Genomic DNA, 19616 nt, shown 5'->3' on the forward strand with positions numbered 1-19616 from the left:
CAAACCTGAGACCCTTTGGTTCTCAGCCCATGCTCAACCCACTGAGCTATACCAGCCAGGGTGACAACCACTCTTTATAGAAATATCGGAGCTAGAGCAGCTGCCTTTTCCAACATTCAGGCTACACCCAGTTCCAGGGGCAACAGTCCTGTGCCCTTCGACAGAATGACAAACGGATCCCCTGTCCTTACAAGGCCCAGCCCAGGCCAGGAGGAAACCCGTGCAAAGCTGAGCCTGGTTAACGTCTTTGGGGCCTGGGTGCCCTGCCTCTTTAGCTGGGTTTGCACATTTTGAACAATCTTCCCAGAGGCACCGATCAGGTAGAGGAGGGCAGGGAAGCAAGGCCAATGGCTACAGGTGTGGTGTGAAATTGGGCGCGAGGGACCGACTGTCAATCCCACGGCAAGTAAACAGGGCAGGGTGGACTGAGACCAACTCAGGCAGACAGCTCAGCAGGCACAGAGCTCCAGCAGGAGCCAACACAGTGGCCTCCCTCTCCACGCCCAGAGACCAAAACTTTCCACTAGGGACACAGTATTTGGAGACAGCATGACGTGGCCGTCCCAAGACAAAGCCAGAAAGTCCACGTCTGTAGGGAACGTTGCATGAAGTCATAAGCTCAGGAAGGAGCCTCCTGCTCAGACTGTGACCAGCATCGGGTCACTGTCGGACAAAGAGAGGCCCGCTGGGTCGCCAACCGGCAGCACCACAGTGGCAGCCAGGACCAGAAGATTCACCCACTCTGCCCGCATGGTTCTGTTGACCCCCACCTGCACCTCACCCCTGTTTGGGTATCTCTGCCTCCACCAAACCTCGCTGACTGTGGCACCGCGTCGCCTACTAGAAGGTTCAGTTATGTGTCTAATGAACTCATGAATGAAAAGGAGGGGATGCGTCTACCATTCTGAAGCAAAGAATCACCAGAGGCTCTGGGTAAAAATGCAGACTTGAGCCACAAATCATTTGGAAAAGAAATCTAAAAAGTCATACTATCCAGTAGCACCAAAAAACACAGTCCATCCACACGTGAGCGCACAACCAATCCATATGTTGACTTTCAACCCAGGAAATTCAGTGGTGGAAACGGATCTTTTCAACAAACGTTGCTGAAAACCTGAGTATCGGTAAGAAAGAAATTAACCTTCACCCTTATCTCATACAATACACACAAAATAACTCAAGATGTATCAAGACCTAAAAATAAAAGTTAAAACTATAAAACGTCTAGGAGGAAATCTTTGTGACATCGATAGGCAAAGACTTCTCTGGACACACCAAAAAAAATCATTAGAAGGGGAAAAATGGAAAATGTGGACTTTCTTAAAATTAAAGACATCTGCTTTGAGAAGTCCATTGTTAAAGAAAACAAAAGAAAACCACAGGCTGAGCGAAAACATCTGCAATACTTTTATATTCAACAAAGGACTTGTATGCAGAATATATAAAGAACTCTGAAGCTTAAGAAGAAGCTAAATAACAACCGCTACACACACAATGGGCAAAAGGTTTGAACAAGCATCTCAAAGAGAAGACACACAAAAGGCCAATATGTACACCAAAAAAACGTTCAACATTATAGTTGTTACGAAAAGGCAAATTGAAACGCAGGGAGGTGCCTCTCCACATTAATGTAACTAACTGACATTTACAAGACTGGCAACGCACACACGCTGAGACCCCAACGGCACAGAGGTCAGCGCAGCCCCAAGCGCGCCAGCGTGCAAGTTAATCCCGAGTTTCCTACTTTCTAATGACAGGACTTCAGCTGGTGGGAATTGCAAAACCAGATCTAAAGAATTATGTCTGGTTTTTAACCCTTCCAAGTGAAGAAAAGAAAAACGGAAGATGTCAATAAGTCTGTAACTTCACGCGTGACTACGTACACTTCACACTAAATAGCATCTTGTTCATATTGAGATAGTTCTAGAAATGAAGTTCTCGTTGCGGTGGCTCCCACGAATATGAGGGCATCATCCGTGTGCACCACTTGTCATGAGCTGTATTATTTTTCTTGTTTTTCCTTACAAGTAAATGTTTTCTGGTTAAAGTTGAAAATATATAATTTATATATATTTAATATAGTTGCATTATATTTACATTTGTTTTATATACATATAATACATATACAAATATAATAAATAAAAGATGGATAAAATCGAGCACCGATGATGATGTGCCGTAGCTGGGTCTTCCTGGGGGGCTCAGGGAAGGCCTCTCTGGCACGGAAGGTGCGATTTGAAGACAAAGTGGAATTAAAACGTAAAGAGTAAGCGTAACAGGGAGACTGTGGGGAGAGGAGGTGGCGAGGTGCGAGTTAGGTGTCCTGAGGGCAGCCAGAAGCAGCTAGATCCTCTTTCACTGTGGAGGAAACTGAGGCCCAAGGTCACGGTGCCAGTAAATGGTGCAGCTGGAACCAAAATGGGTCTCGCAGGCGCACGCTCAGCGGACTGGCCAGCTCACACCGCACTTGTCGCTCGCCCCACTCCATACAGCAGGAACGTGCCTCCGAAAGCCTTTCACCTGCCCATGGGGTGATGGCGCCTGGCTTGGGTTAAACTCACGCCACACCCAGGGCTCCACCACATGCAATCGGGCGACCGGCGGACCATTTCACACCAATGGCTTCTGCTGATGAGCTGCTTTCCCGTGCTCCTTCCCCACCACTTTTTCCATCCCCCGCAACCACCAGAGTTGGCACCCACGCCCATGCCAATAACCACAGGTAAACGTGTTTCTCCCTGGGACACAGAGTTAAACACACAACCTCAGAGATGTGTTTTGGGCCCACAATGGATGGGGCCAAGGTGCCAGGGATGACAAATCCCCTGAGAATCCAGCTTGAAGCTCTCCTGAGAGACACCCCTCCTCAAAATAGGCAGAGAGGGTCAGGAACACCCATGCCAAACAGCTCATCCACAAACCCCCACTGTGTCCCTGGCTTTCCCCACCTCAGCCCTTTCTATTTTTATCAGGAGAGTGAGAGGGGGGTTGCCAGGCGGGGCCACGCAGCTGTTTATGTCTGAAATTTGTAAAGATGCACAGTGTACTTGGGAGAAGGCGTTTGCAGTGAAAGGAATTTTGGAGGTGAATTTCAAACCCCGCAGGGTGAATAGGTGCCTTGTGCTCGGGCTTTCGACTCTGGAAAAGCCACGTTTCCAACCAAGGCCTGCAGAGGGGCCAGGGATGGGGAGAAAATGCACGGGTGTGAGATTTGGACAGGCAGTGGGACCCAGCTCACTTGGGCACAGGGAAAAACAGATTTTCAGAGTGGGGGGTGTTTGGAGAGAAAGCTCTTTTGCCCACCCAGTGTAATTTCTATTCATTCACCCCCCAATTAATTCCTAGACTTCTCTTGCCCCTTTAGTCTTGCCTGCTTAATCCCACTCAATTCTAGCCCTTTTCTACTATGCATCTGTCTTCTATCTCCTCTTGATCAGTAAGTTTTACTGAGTGTTAATTTTCTCAGAGAGGACCTGGCCAGGTAGCACAGTTGGTTAGAGCATCATCCCAGTACACCAAGGTAGTAAGTTCGATCCCCAGCCAGGGCGCATACAAGAATCAACCCATGAATGCATATGTAAGTGGATCAACAAATCAATGTTTCTCTTTCTTTCTCTTCTCTTCTCCTTCCCTTCCTCTCTCTAAACATCAATCAATGAAAAGTTTTTTTAAATGTTTATTTCTCATATATGCATTGCTTGTGAAGGCTTTCAGTCACTCTAATTTGTCAATTTTCTGTTTCCTAATTAAATCGAAAGTATTCCTTTGATGGCTACTCTTTCACTGACACTCAGCTGAGAACTGGTTGAGCTTTTCACTCGGTCCACAGCACAGGGAGACTTAAGGGTCCTATTCTGTCCACTGTAGACCACGGGAGGCCAGGAAGAGCAACGATAAAATGACAGACAGCCCAAGGTGAATGAATTTCACCACATCTTTCTCCTCTTCTCCTTCATCTTTCAAAGGTTAAACTGGCTCTGACACAGCTCTGTAGAGAATGTGTAGCCCAGGTGATACACGGTCCTTATTAAGCCAGGAATCCTCAAGAAGGACTTTTACGGGCTGGACTTCTGACTTGGCCTGGGACCTAAGGCGGAAGTGAATGCAGAGCCCCATGGTCTGGCTTGTGTATATAAGCTCATAGAGGTTTATCTCATCTCCGTGGGCCTGGAGGTACTTGCCAAGAAGCACTGGCCCCATTTGTGCCTCCAGCTGCAAAAGGGCAAGTTTTAGGAAATCATTAGTATGCCAAACAGCCCTAACATCCACAAGATGCTGTTGCCATGTAGTTAAACTCTAGCTCTGTCTGGATGAAAGCTCATCACTTGGCATTTGTCTGTATTTCTCCTCCTGCAGAAGCCCCTGACGGGCACTGTCTTCCCTGGGTGCGTCAGGGCCTCTGGCCTTCCCTGCCTACATCTCCGAGTCTCCTTCTGGTTCCTGTAGTATCTATGCATCCAGCAGCCTGTCTCCCTCCACCTTTCCTGCCCATCTATCTTCTCCTTTAATTAGTTATATAGGATGCAACTAAAGTGTGCGTTAGCATTTTTCAAGGAGAATTTAATGTTCTCTGTTCTTATTTAAAAACCAGATGTGTTGAATCGCAGGCCCACATTTCTCTCTGCCTCCTGGCCTCCTCCCCCTGGATGTCCCTCCCCCTCTGAAAACCCGACTTGTCTACGATGGAACTTGCTGTCTTTTTTGAATGTCAGTTGCCTGTCCCGACGTCCCTACAGCTGTCACAGGATCTCCCCATTTCCCAGTCATCCAGGTTCAGAAGTGGGGGGGAACCCATCACTGATTCTCCTCTCTCTGTGTCTCTCTCTCTGTCTCCCCGCCCCTCCCTTCCTCCCTCTTTCTCTCTCTCTCTCCAAGACCCAGTGTTTTTGACAAACAACCTTTCTATTCATTCACTGTGGCTCGTCCCTCCACATATAGATGCATTTCGCTTATCCTTGCATGTGTTGATACACACTCTATTTCAAATTGTTTAATTATTCCCTCATCTAGGCTCACAGAGAAAACAACTACCGCCACGACTACTATCACCGCTACTACAACAGCAGTGAGCCTGGATTTCTAAACGGGACATTCAGTTGGAGCTGGCGAGTGGCTGTCCCTTTGCGTGGGGCATACAGTCTCCAGTCTGCCTCCACTTTGAGTGAAAGCAGCCAGATACAAGAGCAACAGACAAAACTGAAGTCAGTGAGGTGGGAACAGTGGTCTCCCTGGGTCGGGTACATGACTAGAGGGGGCACCAGAGAAGCTTCTGGGGGAGCTGAAAATAGTCTACATCTTGATTTGGTTGTGATTACAATGCTGTTTATATATGTAAAAATTTCATTGAGTTGTATATGTAAGATGCACTTTTTTCCAAGTAAATTATACATCAAAAGAAAGAAAGGGAGGGAGAAAAATGTTGCTGCAATGCCTAGCTTAGTGCCTGGCACACAGTACGTGTTCAATAATGGTTGCTATTAATTTTTTTTTTTAAGTATGAGAGCTCTAAAGCCAGGTGGCCTGGGTTAGGTACCTGGTTCTACTACTTAGCAACCGCGTGAACTTGAATGTCTTATTATATTTTCCTGTCCTTGGTTTCTCCACCAGTGAAATAGAGGGCATGAGACCTCACAGGGGCATTGTGAGGTGTAATGAAGTGCTTAGCACAGGACTTGGCACACAGTAGGTGCCTAGTAAATGTCAGTGTGAGATAAAATCCCAATGCCTGCTATGATGTGGATGAGCCTTGAAGACCCCGTGCTAAGTGAATAAGCCAGTCAATAAAGAACTGATACTGTGTAATTCCAGTTGCACGAGGCACCTGGAATAAATGCGGGGGCAAAGGGGAGTGGGGAGGTAGAGTTTAATGGGGACAGAGTTCCAGTTTAGGAAGATGAAAACGTTCTAGAGATGGTGTGGGGACGGGAGCACAACAAAGTGGATGTAACTAGTAGCACTGAACTGCATACTGAAAATGATAAATTTTATGGTATGTGTTTGTTGTCATAATAAGAAGCAAAAAAAACCCAACCCAAACAAATAAATAAGACCACAATGATGAGGCTGTACTGATATTTCATTTTTTTGTAAACTTGATATTTGAGACTAACCAGGGTACCCTCCAGCATTTCGATAATGCTTATTTTTAATGACAATTTCAAGATTAAAATGCTAACAACTAAATGTCCTAAGAACAGAAGATAACCTTGTTAAATACTGCTTTTTTTCCCTTTTATATTCTGGGTTTTCCCCCCTTAAAAGAATACATAATAAGAAACCAAATTGATCACGAGCAACACATGAAATGTCAAGATAACCACTCCCCAGCACTGCACTAGCACTGGGAGCCAAGTTCATTGGGGAAAGGTCAGGCCCGTGCCTTGGCAGATCATTTTCAAATGACCACGTTGCTGTCTATCCATCTTGTATTTCATCTCTAGCAAGGGTTTGTGGGAGAGCGTATTTGTTCATTCTGTAAGTATGGGGTTTTTTTGTATCTGGACTATGTTCTATAAAAATCTGGGAAGAAAATTTTTCAGCAGGATCCAAAATTTATCACTCAAAGCAAATAGAAACTTCAAGTGCAATGTGATAAGGGCAGGTCAGTCAATCCTGAAAGACTCCACTGGCTGGAATAAAGGAGGGAACAGAGAAGGACCAGCTTGGGTTGGGGTGTGGGAAGCAGCCACTTAAGAGTGGGAGCAGGCTCCCAGGAGCCTCAGGGACTAGGACTGCCTGAAAAGTATCCCCCTACCCCTCCTCTTACTCCGAATCTGCTTGTAAAATGTGGTAGATGATGCCGGTGATGGTGATGCTGGTGATGATGATGCTGGTGATGCTGGTGATAATGGTGATAGTGGTGATGCTGGTGATGGTGATGATGATGGTGATGCTGGTGATGATGATGGTGGTGGTGATGATGGTGGTGGTGGTGGTGGTGGTGATGATGGTGATGGTGATGCTGGTGATTATGGTGATGCTGGTGATGGTGATGCTGGTAATGATGATGCTGGTGATGCTGATGATGGTGATGCTGTTGATGGTGGTGGTGATGGTGGTGGTGATGATGGTGATGGCATGGTGATGGTGGTGGTAATGATGGTGATGGCATGGTGATGCTGGTGATGCTGGTGATGGTGATGCTGGTGATGATGATGATGACAATATAACTCAACCCAGTAACCACCATTCCCACTGTATTCTCAGTGACAAAAACACGAATGAGTCACGAATACAGCGCTTACCATAATTTTCCCTTTTATAAATGGCAAGGTTGTATTGAAAATAGAATCTGCTGTGAATCCAAGGGGGAAAAAGCCAAACTGAATCTTTAAGAAATGAGCGTTTCCTGAAACGTGACCTCCTCTGTCTGAAGTGACACAGCACCTTCCTATCTGTGTACGTCATTATTCCACACGGACCGAGGAGAGTTGTAAGTGTTTCATTAACTTATCCCACGTCCTTTATTATTAGAACATTTCCCTCTGAGTTTGTCACTTGCACAGCCTTAAGGTAATAAAACTGCACTTTTCAAATGTTCCACTAGTGCTCAAAAGACTCCACTCCCCAGCCCAGTTTCACAATAAGAAGGCTTTTCTTTATTATATTTCTATGGCCCTTTGGTTCCAGAAAGGCCCACAATGTTCTCTACACACATCACATATAGTATTTATCATTGTCACACTTATAGGAGGTATTTTTAGTTTCCTTTACAAAAACCCAGAAAGCAGCATGCGGAAGAAAGCGTACTCACCCACAGACATCAAACGGCGGTGGAAGGGGGAGGGAAGAAAATGAATCATCTTGAGCCAGGTCATTTGCTAGGTGCTGATGCCCCACCTGGTATTCTGAGTCTCACAGCAATTCCATAGGTAGTTCCACTTCACAGGTGAGAAAACCAAGACCCACTTGCCCAAGGTCCCCGTGTCAGAACTGGGGTTCACATCCCATGCTATTAAACTCCCAGGAAACCCCCCCTGCTCAACTCTGTTTCATTGCTTGAGATGCACCGGGAGCCCTCCCCGTTTTTGTCTCCGCACATGAGGATATTTTTTCATTGCTTTTAGAGAGAGAGGAAGGGAGAGATGAAGGGAGAGAGAGAATCATTGATGCGAGAGGAGCATCGACCCCTTGCCTCCTGTACACGCCTGGACCAGGGACCGTATGCACCCAGACTGGTGATCAAACCTGCAACCTAGGTCCGTGCCCTGACCCGGAGTCAGGCCTGCAACCTTTCTGTTACAAGACAACGTTCTAACCAACTGAGCCGCACCGGCCAGGGCAGAGTAAGCCCTTTCGTGGTGGCCCGCATGAAAACAGCCTGATGGCTTGAATTGTCCATAAGTTTTGGTATCAACCAAAAGTGTGAGTTAGCTCTGCAACTCAGCAATCTTTAGCCACACTAGTAGGAATAAAATGCCCCAAACGGTGAGAGGGAAGCGCTGAAGGGCCTGCAGGCGTTCCACTGTGAGGAGAGACCCGCAGGGGTGACAGGAGAACCTTCTTGGACTGAATGACTGCTGTCCTGTAGAAGCTGGGACAGAGGTGTTGTCCCAGAGAGTGGGCTGGACTCCGGGCTTGTACAGGCATATTGGAGGAATTCTGCAAACACCTACTACTGCACTGAGCAAGGCACTTACGTGCTGTCCCACATAAGGGACAGAAGCAAGCACTCTGTGGTGACACAGTTAGATGGACTGGGACACTGGCCATCCTCTCGGAGATCATTTAGTGCTGTGCGGAAATCAGCCTCCAAGACGCTCCCTAGCGACTTCCTTCCCCTGGCACTCACACCCTTGTATGTCACCTCCCGCCCCAAGTCAGGGCTGGCCCTGTGTGACCAATAGAATATGGCGAAAGTGACAGTGTGTGACTTCCAAAGCCAGGACATAAAAGCACTACAGCTTCCACTTGGCCTCCTGTAGCACTCACTGTGGTGAAGGCCAGCCACTGTACCATGAGGCAGCTCCATGGGCAGCCCCGTGTGGAGGACGGAGGCCGCAGGCCAACGGCCCACACCAACTTGCCAGCCATGGAAGTGCGTTGCCTTAGGCCTTGGATCCTCGGGTCGCAGGCAAGCCTTCAGCTGACTGCAGCTGTAGCTGACAGCTGATTGCAGCCCCATGAGCTAACCCACGCCTGAACTGGCTGGCTGAGCTTCTCCCAAATTCCTGACCCAGAGAAACCATGAGATATACTAAGTACTTGTTTTCAGCCACTAAGTTTTGGGATGATGTGTTACTCGAGCATAATGACTGAAATATGGAGCTATGGCATGCTGGGAAGGCTGTCTCTAGCATCCTGCTCCAGAACCTAGCTCCAGGCTTGAGGGAACACACAGAAGCAACACACTAGTCAGCTCTGTAGAGGGTCTGCTGCTAAGAGGAATAGCAAACACATATAACGATAGAGTCAGGATCCAAGATAGTCAGGAGGGGTGAACTGAATCTATCAAGGTAATCTTTTAAAAAGGCAAAGATGAAGTCTCACGCATGGATTAGAACAACCCACTGTACCAGGCTCACTTCCTTTGAAGGCAGGCAGCACGGAGTCATGCCAGCCTGCCCTCATCTACTCCCTGGGAGGCCTCTGCCTCTCGGCTTCTCAGCATGTGCGATGGGAATAAAATCCACGGCCGGGCCATTGCAGCAAGCAGTGGGTGGCACATCGTCGGTGCCCACGATATACCTCTTAGCCTCATCACAAAGCTAGATGGATGATCGATAAACATATGTTCCCTTCATTACAAAGATTAATGACCTAATTAATACCTGTCCTTGAATGAAATGTCCTTCACGAATCCCGCATGTCCTGGGATGCATGTCAGACAGGATCCCATTTTACGGATGGCGCAGTGTGTTCTCGTCCAGAGAACATCAGAAAATGTACTAGAATGACCCGCCTGTTGGAATTTTAAGGATTTTTCTTTTTCTAGAATGGTCAGTTCCCCTGGGCCACGCATTGGGGTCAGACACGAGTAAGATCTCAATGTCTGAGAGAGAAGACTCAGTTTCCCCCAAGGGGCTCGAGTCACCGACACATCAGCACCACCCAAGGTGCTCTACAATTTCAAGACCTGACCCCTAAGAAACAACAGACTCAGGCAGAAAAGGGGGGGAGTCAAGAACTGCCAACCAATGGAACGCCTGGCCCACAGTTCCTGGGACTGGCCGGTGGAGGGGGCAGCGTGCCCTCCCCAGGCTTCACTGCCCTGTGCAGGGATGGGGGAGAGGGGAGCACGGGAAGGGAGGAGAGGCTGAGCCAGGGCCAGCCCTGCCCCCGCCCTGAGTAGACATGGCCAGTAAAATACCCACACAATTCCAGAGCAGCCACTGTGGGGAAACCGAGGCACTGCAGGTCCTTTTAATCAAGGAAGAACTTGGTCTCTCATCTCTGCAATGCGCAGCCCACAGAGATCCCACTTCTTGTCCCTCATTCAGTCCTCACCCAACGAGGGGGCTCATCAGTGTCTGCCACACTGAAGAAAAGGCCATGAAATCTTAGCCCCAGGCACCACCCGCGTTCTGCATGAGGCCCCCCGGAAGACGACCAGCCAGCCGCGTCCCCCAAAAGTGCTGTGGCTAAACCAGCAGCCTGCGTAGCAGAGAGAGCATGACCTTGAGTTTAAATTCGGACCCCACCTTGAGCAGGGAACTCCAGCCCTCTCTGAGCCCCAGTTTTCACATCTTGGCGGGGAGGGGGGGGGGGCATTGTAATAGTCACCTCGTTGAGTACCAGCGCACAGAAGGTACTCAAAAGCTGTTAGTTCTTTTATTCTTTTGCCCGGAAACAAAATGGGGGGGGGGGGGGGCTGTCTCTGAATCTCCAGGAGAACTGTTCTTCCTTTGAGATGCCCTTGGTCTCTCTCCCGAGTGTTGCAGCCCTGAGGTTGGTTCCCAGCCCCAAAGCACCTCCCGCTGCCGCCTAACCTCCCCCTCTCCCCGCTCCCCGCTGCCAGCCGGCGCACCCCATCTCCAAAACTTTCAGCCACCTCCTCAGGAGGGTCCCTGCAAATCGGCCTGCGAGCAGGGGGCCGCGTCCGGCCGGCCTGAGCCGCAGCCCCCGCGCGGGACGCCCCGGACGCCCGGGAGCGCCCCGTCCGGCCGCGGCCACCCGGCCGCGTGGAGGCAGCTGAGCGGATGCAGCCCTCCGGCGCCCCTCGGACTGCGGAGCTGCCGACCGCATTGCAGACACCGGCCCGCAGCCCTTCCCGCGCCGCCTGCCTTCCGCAGGCCGGGAGCTGCGGGTGTGCGCCGCGGCGGGAGCGCTCCTCCCGCGCCCTGAGCGCCCCGCGGCTTCCCCCCGCGACGCGCCCGCCGGCCCGGAGCCGGGGTCCAGCGCGCGCCAGACGCCTCCGCCAGCCCCTCCCCGGTCGGGTCCCCCGGGGGTGGGGTTTCCCTGGGCGCGCGCCCCCTCCCCGCCCGCCCCGTGTATATGTGTCACCGCGCGCCATGCCCGCCCGCCCGCCCACCTACCTACCTCCCCGGCGCTCCTGAGGGGCTCGCAGAGCTGAGGACGCGCCGCGCCGCTCCAGGTCTCTCTCCGCACCTCGCCGGCCGGCTTCTGACGCGGGTGCCAGGGGACTCCGGGCACCTTTCAGTGTCCCTTCTTCCCTCGGCCAGCCGGGACTCCGCCAGCCAGCCTCGGCCGCCGCGGCCGCCGCCTGAGGGGACCCGCGGACAGGACGCGGGCAGCAGCCCGGGTGCGCGGCGCCGCGAGAACGGGCCTCCCGGGCCCCGGAGCCCCCGCTGCCTGGCCAGGGGTACCGACTGAAGTTCTCGGAGGAGGGAGCGCAACTCTTCAAGGTAACTGTCTCCTTCCCTCGGAGAGAGAGGCTTGCCCAGGGCGCCCTCTGTGCGGATGGCGGCGCTGCCTCAGTCTCCCCTCGGGGAGGGGTGTGCCGACCGCCGCGACCGCGCGGCTGTGCAGTTGGGCAAACTTTCTGGCTGTTGCAGACTCGCAGCGAATGGGGCGAAGAAGGAGCGGGCGAGGAGGGGCTCCGCTCCCCTGGCCCCCCGGCACGAAGGGATAGAGACCAGGGAGCTTTTGCGCCAACTCCGGCGAGTGGAGTCCCGGGGACTCCGGGAGGCGCCCTAGCGCGGGAAGTGGCGCTTCAACTCTCGCGGTGCTGCTGGCGAGCGGAGGCGCTGTTCCGTCTGCCGCGCTGGGTGCGCGCTGTCGGTGGGGAGGGGGCTCCTCAGCCGCCTGGCTGGGGACTGTACGAAGTGGCCTGGGCGGTGTGTCAGGTACACAAGCAGGTGCCTGAGAGAGGCAGCGAGAACCCTTCAGGCCCCACTTCCTTGGCCGCTTGGCCTAGTCCAGGGGCCACGGGGCACCTGGAAAGCCGGGCGGACCTGGCAGAGCTGCCCAGCAAGGAGCCATGGGCTGTGCTCTGAACCTGCCACCAAGAAGGTGCATTTCTCAAGGAAGGGCAGGGGGAGATGAGGACGCGAGACCTAGGGCAGGTTTTCCGCCCCTGGGCTCCTCTGCCGATGAAGCCCGTGGTGGCGGAGCAGGCACCCTGGCGTCCAGGAGGTGTCTGTCAGCGGAACAACACACCCACATTCCAGGCCGGAGCGAACGGTGGCGGTGGGACTGTCTCCTGTTGGGAGGTCGGATCCACCCGAAACGTTTTCATCATCCTCTTCCTCGCAGTCGTGAGCGGGATTCTGGGGGCATTCTTCGAGGCTTTCACCCCGCACTATCCCAGGTCCCTGCTTTTGGGTTGAGGTGTACATTTCACGTCAATGGGGGTAGCTGCCACGAGGAAACAAGGAACATACAAAGCTGAATTGATTCAGTACAGGGTTTCTGATCCCAGACGCTGCCGTGGGTGGGTGTCCGACAGTGTCAGGGACCTCTGGGCCTTGGGCTCATCTCGTGATGAGGGGAAGTGAGCCCAGACATGCGCAATGATGACTTTCTAACAGCCGCCCTGCGACTTAGGGGCAATCCTGACGTAAGAGCACAAAAGACGGGGCTTGAACCCTCCTCTCTCTTCCTTGGCCACTGGGTTGCCAAGGAGAAGGAGCAGTCAGATGGCCGGTGCCGCTGGGCAAGGGGCTTAGGGGGCGCTGTGAACAGGCGCGTCGCAGTGTTGGCCTGTAGGTCACTGAGCCGGGGAAGACACTGCCCAGGAATGGAAGGGCCATGGGGGCGAGGAAACTCAAAGGCTTGTTGGGAGTGGTGGAGTGAGAATGTTTCTAACCTGAAAGAAAAAAAAAAAGACAAATTAAAAAAATCTCTCAAACTTAAAAAGTTTGGGATGAAGGAATTATCAAAAGGAAGAAACGGTCTCTCAGAGAAAGGTGGGGGATTGCTCCAGTTCCATGGTGGCGAGTTTAAATGAGATGCATTCCTGTGCAGTTTCTAGAGCGGCACTGATAGGTTCGTGCAGCCTCCAGGGTCTACGGAGCGCCTCCGAAGTGCCAGGCTCTGCTCAGTGCTGCCCCCTCCCGGCAGGTCCTCCATAAGCAGTAGCCGCGACGTGACCCAAGCCAAGCGCATAGCATAGTGGCGGCCGCCACCAGGCAAGTGCTCAATAATTGTTTGATGTTACTAATATTAAGTAAAAGATTTTTCTTTTCCAAGAATGTTCCAGGAAAAGCCTACTTAATTTGGGATTCTTGAGTATTGGAAGCACTCCGGCCTATGCAGGAGTAAAGAATCTGGGGAGGCAGGAAGGGGTGGTGGAAATATTATTACTTATCTGGCAGTGATCTCAGCGTGCTTGAGTGGTAAGGTCCTGTGCTGTCTGGCGGGAGCCACACCTGACCCACATTTTGCCCCTGCTTGCTATCTCTCCACACACACCTGCCTGCTGACGTGGGCAGTCCTCATCCTCACATGCCCGGAACGGCCTGTCCAACTCCCCAGCTGGAGCCAGAGCTCTAGGAGAGAGCTCACCTCCCCAGAGGGTGGGGAAGAGCCCTGAGAATGAACAGCCTGCCGGTCAAGTCAGATCCAGGTTAGAATGCCAGCTTGGCCACTTACCCGCTACAGGAGTTTAATGGCGTTACTTAGCTACCCTGTGACTCAGTTTCCCCTTCTCTAAAAAGGGGAGGAAAGCCAAGGATTGAAAGACATAATGTGGGTATCTTGTCCAGCACTCAGCAGGAACCACAAATCTTCATTCCTCTCTTCTAACGGTCCCTAGGTCCCCTTGGGGTCACAAGTTGTAAATTCAGGATAGTACCAATTTTGCATACTCTCGTCATAAAAGACTGTGTGTCCCAACCTTTGGGGTGGATTTTTTTTTTCATGACGCCTTCTAGAATTTGGTCCCTTCCCAGGCCCTTCTTGTTGGACACTGGGAGGACCTCAGCTGAGCCAGGGGGGGCCCACAGGTCCCTGTGTGAAAGTATCAGTTGTAGTCCGTCTCTGCTCCTGCAGGAACCACTAACTCCGGATTTGTCCCTCGCAGGTTGTGAAATGCAATTTAGTGGGGTCATCTCACAGTGCCACCTGTGTAGTAAGGATAAATAATGTTTCCGGAAACCCTTATCTCTGTTACATATTTTGCAATCCTATGTGAGTGTACGTGTGTTTCTAATACATATATAGACACACAAATAGACACAAATTTGCTATTTGTACAGTGTATTTCTTACTGCAGGTTGTGGTCAGGAAAATGGAAAAGACATTGATCCCAATGCCATTTCTGTCTCTGAGAAATTCCTGCCTCACAGCTGAAGGTGGCAGGCTCTGTACTAATACCTGGACTCGACCCTTACCTGTCTTGGGAGTGAAGGCAGTGAGGGGTGCAAGTTGCAGGTCGGGGAGAAAGGGAAGTTGGAGGGAGAGGACCCAGAATGAGGGAGAAAGCAAGGCCTGGAGGACAGGCCTGCTTGCAAGAGGAGCAGGGGAGGGGACAGGACTGGCGGGCTGCCCTGGGGAAGGAGGTTGTGGGTGGAACCCGTCTTGGAAACACGAGTGTCACGGGCTGTCCTTGGCCATGCTCTGGGCCCTGATGGAAGCTTCCCTGCCACCCTCCTGCCTTAAGGAAGCCCTGTTGGATAGGGCTGTCTCTGTGGCATCTCCCCCGGGGGTGGCTGCTCTCCATCCCCCAGACATGACAAGACACCTCCATCCCTGTGAGTGGGGCTGGGCCCCCGGGCACAGTTGAAGATGAGTTGCGATGGCAGAGGAGGGGCTGTTGGAGGGGTAGGCAACGGGAGGACCAGAGCGAGGGGGAACGTGTAGGGAACGGTAAAACGCTTCCTTTCTTCAAAAGTTGAATCCAGGGCAGGAACGGAAATGGTGGAGTTTGCTTTTAAAAACTCAGAGCCTCCTTGTAAGCAGCTGAATGTGTGTGTGTGTGCGTGCGTGTATGTGTGTAGGGAGGGCGGGCCCTGTGGGCTGGCCTGGACCTGTGAGAGGTGACTTTTCTCCCTCTCAATGGCCTTACAGTGTGTCCTAAAGAAGCTTTTTGTTAAGCTCATGAATAGGTGAATTTGGGGTGTGTGATGCTGGGCATCACGATTTGGATATTTGGTTACCTTTGAGGTTACATGTTTTTTTCCTTTTAAGACACACACCCAAAAAAAAGAAGCCACCTCTCCTGCTCAGGGTTGCTTTTCGGGGTGGAGGGGTCGGCACTTGGCTGCCTCTCAGCGATTGACTTCACTTGACTGGGCAGATGGGCAGTGTCTGGCCTGGGAGGCAGCCCCTTCTCAGCCCCTGGACTCCGGGCCTCTGAGGGGCAGCATGGCCATCCCCAGATCCCGGATGTCCAGGGCTTTCAGGGCCTGTGGTGACCCTCATCTAAGAGAGGCCCAGAGAGGAGAGGGTGCATGACTCAGGCCAAACCAGAACAGGGTGGTGAGGGTCTGGATGGGAACCAAGGCCTTCAGGCCCTCGTCCTGAAGCATACCAGGTCCATGGAAAACATTCACTCAGGGGCTGCACTAGGCATGGGTAGCAGCAGTGAGTAAAACAGTTCACTCTCCCTGCCCTCCAGCTACTCCCGGTCTGCTGGGGAAGACAAGCTATAATCCACTTGACCCTGACCCATCAGTTCTATCAAGCAGCGATTCTCCACTGCGGAGCTGTTCGCCATGTCTAGAGACATTTTTCTTGTCACCAGGGGAGAGGGGTGATACTACTGGCATCAAGTGGGTAGAAGCCAGGGGTGCTGCCAAATAATTATAATACACCAGACAGCACCTTCCCCCCCAACAGTAGACACTTATATGGCCCAAAATGTCAATAGTGCCAAGGTTGAGAAACTCTGCTCCGTTTAGTCCTGGGGCCAGGCCACGCAGTGAAGAGTGGACAACACACACACACACACACACACACAGCCGAGATGGCAGTGGTAAAGTAGAAAGAACTTGGATTGGCGGCCTCGATCTAGGTTGAAATCCCGGCTATGAGCGCTTCTTGAACCTCAGTTTCTGCATCTGTGAAATAGGGCTTGCAGGATGGTGGAGCACTCTTCAAGACAGAGGAAGTGAAGAACCTGGCATGTGTTAAAGTAGCCTGTGTTAAAGTAGCAGCTGTTATTTTTTTTTGAGGGTTTTCATGGAAAATTACAGCATCAGCAGCTATGGACACAGGATCGCGAGGCCAAAGGAAGTTACTATGTGGGGCATGGTTGCCACAGTAATGCCATGTGTTTGCGGGGGTGCAGGTCGGCACCTCCCCCCCACACAGCTCCCAGCAAGGGGTGAGGAGAGGGGGGAGGGTCTGTTAAGTGGGTGTGCACTGGGAGGAGCTCTGCAGTTGGAGCCACCTGCACTGGCCACTGACTGCTGTGTGACGTGGGAAATTGCTTCACCTCTCTGAGCCGTAAGGTGGAGATGCTTCACCTCGCTGAGCCATGGGTTCCTTACCTGTAAGGTGGAGATGCGAAGGTCTGCTCTCACAGGTCAAGATCCAGTAGGAAATTACTGTCCAGGACGGTGCCTTTGGGGGACCCTGTGAAGCCTAAGCAGGAACCTTTTATATCTAGTGTGCACCGAATGAACGAACGAACGAATGAATGGACCATCACACTATAAATTCACTTCAGTTCCTGATAAGGAGAGTACCAACAGTACCCAGATGGGCAGTTCCCCGCTTTGCCACTCCTCCATTGCCAGCAAGCCAGAAGCTGGGACCTCTGGTTCCCACTGTGTGCCCAAGTCAGGTTACAGAGCCCGGCAACACCGCCCTCTAGAGGTCACGGCAGATACAGCAATTAAGTGGGGGGGTGGGGGCAAGGTGGGGTCCGGTTGGAGAGTTAAGAGGTACAGGTAGGTACATCAGAAACCAGGAAGGCCAAACTGCTGAAGAGAGGACCACATCAGGATCAGGAACTCAGACACTTATCTCAGTGGAGTCACATCATCAAACATCTCCATTTTCAAATCTGTAAAATGGGCCCAGCGCTCCACTACACGGAGTTGAAGTCACAATAAATGCAGGGCCTAACTGAAAGCCACTAGCTGAAGGGGTGGCTTAGGGAAATTGCCACGTTTGCCTGAACCTCCTAGAATCAAGAAGCACGAGAGCAGAATGGGGACTAGGGGCACCGAAGTCACCCACCTCCTTCACCGAGGCGATGAGGAGAGGGGCGGGCTCTTGGACTGGGGCGAGTCTCCTCCCTCCAGGTCACAGGTCACGTTCGGACTGGTAAAAGGACGTACCAGATCACAGGTACACTGCCATCCTATGTGTGTCCACAGAATCCAACCATGACGGACTTTTCCTTAGGCCACCCATTGTCCACCTTTGGGCCACCTTCTGGCTCTGTCCCTCCAGGTCCTTGATGGTTTCAGGGCTGCTTTTGGGGAGAAAGCCCTTTAGAAGAGAAATGTCCAAGGCAAGGGGGAGGCCAGCATCCCATTTCCCTCAGAAAATCCGGGCTTCCTTGTCCCAGCCTCCACCCTGGGTCATATATAGGGGCGTGTTCGCCAGCACAGCCTGGACCTTGGCCTGACCCTCCCACACACTGCGTGCTCCAACCAGGTGCTCCCTTCCCCCACCACCAAATCCCGTCGCTTTGACCTCATATCCAGGTGGCTCAGGAGAACACCTGGATTGTAGGATGACTCAGGGATGTGAAGGGTTTGTCAGCTTTCCAAGACTGAAAAAGGGGCCTGAAGGCCATCATCAGAAGTGGTCTTCAGTCCCTAGAACCAGAAGCATTTGAGGGGCTTTTGAAAAATGGGGAAGCCTGAGCCCTAATATGCCCCGCAGGGTGCTTGATTGGAGGCAGGGGTAAGAATCTCTGTTTCTTAAAATGAACCCAGGTGTTTTGAAGGCAGTTTAGTTTCTGAGCCCCTCCTTTAAAACCCAAAACTGTTCCTCTGGGTGCAATCTGTTCTAAGCCCCTCCTTATAGCCCTGACTCTCTGGAGGGTCACTTGCCAGCTTTTCTCTGCAGGTAAAACTATAGCCACAACCACTAGTTTGTCCTTTCAGGGAGTAAGAAGGTCAAGGCCTGCTTCTCCATCTCCTCTGCCCTGCCTGAGACAGGGGCTCTGCTTCCTTAATACAGTTGTCCTTGACCCTGAACTAAAGTGCATTTGTCCCAAGAGGCAGATGAAGCCAGGCCAGGCTTCCCCAAAGGGGGAGCCACAAAACCTTCCTTGCATAGACATCGCATGTCAAAAGGGTCTCGTCCCCAAGGGTTAAAGAGAACAAAAGAGTCTGTTTCCTGCAGGATGTCTGAGTTTGCTGATGGATGTTTCAATCTCCATCAAGATTCTCCCATTGAACTTGACCAGGGGACTCTCCTTTCCTGGAGCAGATGGAGGGACTCCCTGAGTCTATAGAGATGCTGATCTAGGCCATCAGCTAGGTCTGATCCTGCAGCAGGAATAAGGCTCTGCACCAGGGCCCATGAGGAAAGGGGGACCCCACCAGTTAGGGTTTCAAACCCCAAATCTCAAACACAGTCACTGCCCCAGCGAGCCTTCTCCCTTCCCGTGCAAGGCTGGGCCCAAGCTCTCCTTTGCCACCTCCTACCTGCCACTTTCCCTTTAAAGTTTGGCCTTCTGGATGCTCACTTTAGTTCTGTTGTTTCCTGGATTATTTTTTTAAAAAACAAAAAACAGAGAGGTGGAGTGTTCAGTGTGGTTGACTTGGTGGTAGGGGGCCGGGGGATGCTCCTCAACTGAGTCCTTTTCTGGAGAAGCTCTTTCTCCAAGCCTGGCCGCCCCACTGCACAATCCCCCACCCCCAGCCCGCCTTCCACATACGCCCTACAATGGGCCCTGGGCCTAACCCTGTACGCTCTTCTTGTGCCGATCTCCTGGAAGTGTCTATGAACGGCACTCCAGGGGTGAAGGCTGCCCCCAGAGCTCAGCAAAAAGGTGCCCTGTCCTCACTGCTCCATCCACAGGCATCTCCCCCACCCCAGGCCCACCCAGCTAGCCTGGGGGGATTCTTCATCCCTCCCCTCGGGCCACCAGTTCTCCTTAAAGCAGCCTCATTCTGGGGTTCCCACTTGCTTCCTCAGGGGCTTCTGCGGTAACTTGCTGCGTTGATGTTTCAGCAGAGCGGGCCCCCTTGCGGTGGGGAACCTGATTGCTTAGATTGTCTTCACGCCCATTCCCAGGGGAGAAGAGTGCTTAGCAGGGCCGGGGGTGGGGTGGGAGCCGCTTTGTGAGCCTAGCAGGGTCCTGGTCCTCC

The 19616-nt window shown here is 52.1% G+C and overlaps 1 protein-coding gene across 1 annotated transcript in view; it reads left to right on the top strand.

The window, feature by feature from the left end:
- The first annotated feature begins 11723 nt into the window (after window positions 1-11723).
- ACAN (aggrecan) overlaps window positions 11724-19616 on the top strand; it is a 43795-nt gene continuing 35902 nt past the window's right edge. Inside the window, exon 1 of the mRNA XM_053913017.1 lies at window positions 11724-11804. The gene's annotated coding sequence lies outside the window, so the exon portion shown is untranslated. The remainder of the gene's footprint in view (window positions 11805-19616) is intronic.

The sequence above is a fragment of the Desmodus rotundus genome, chromosome 10 (assembly GCF_022682495.2).
Source record: "Desmodus rotundus isolate HL8 chromosome 10, HLdesRot8A.1, whole genome shotgun sequence".
In the NCBI taxonomy this organism is placed as follows: Eukaryota; Metazoa; Chordata; class Mammalia; order Chiroptera; family Phyllostomidae; genus Desmodus; species Desmodus rotundus.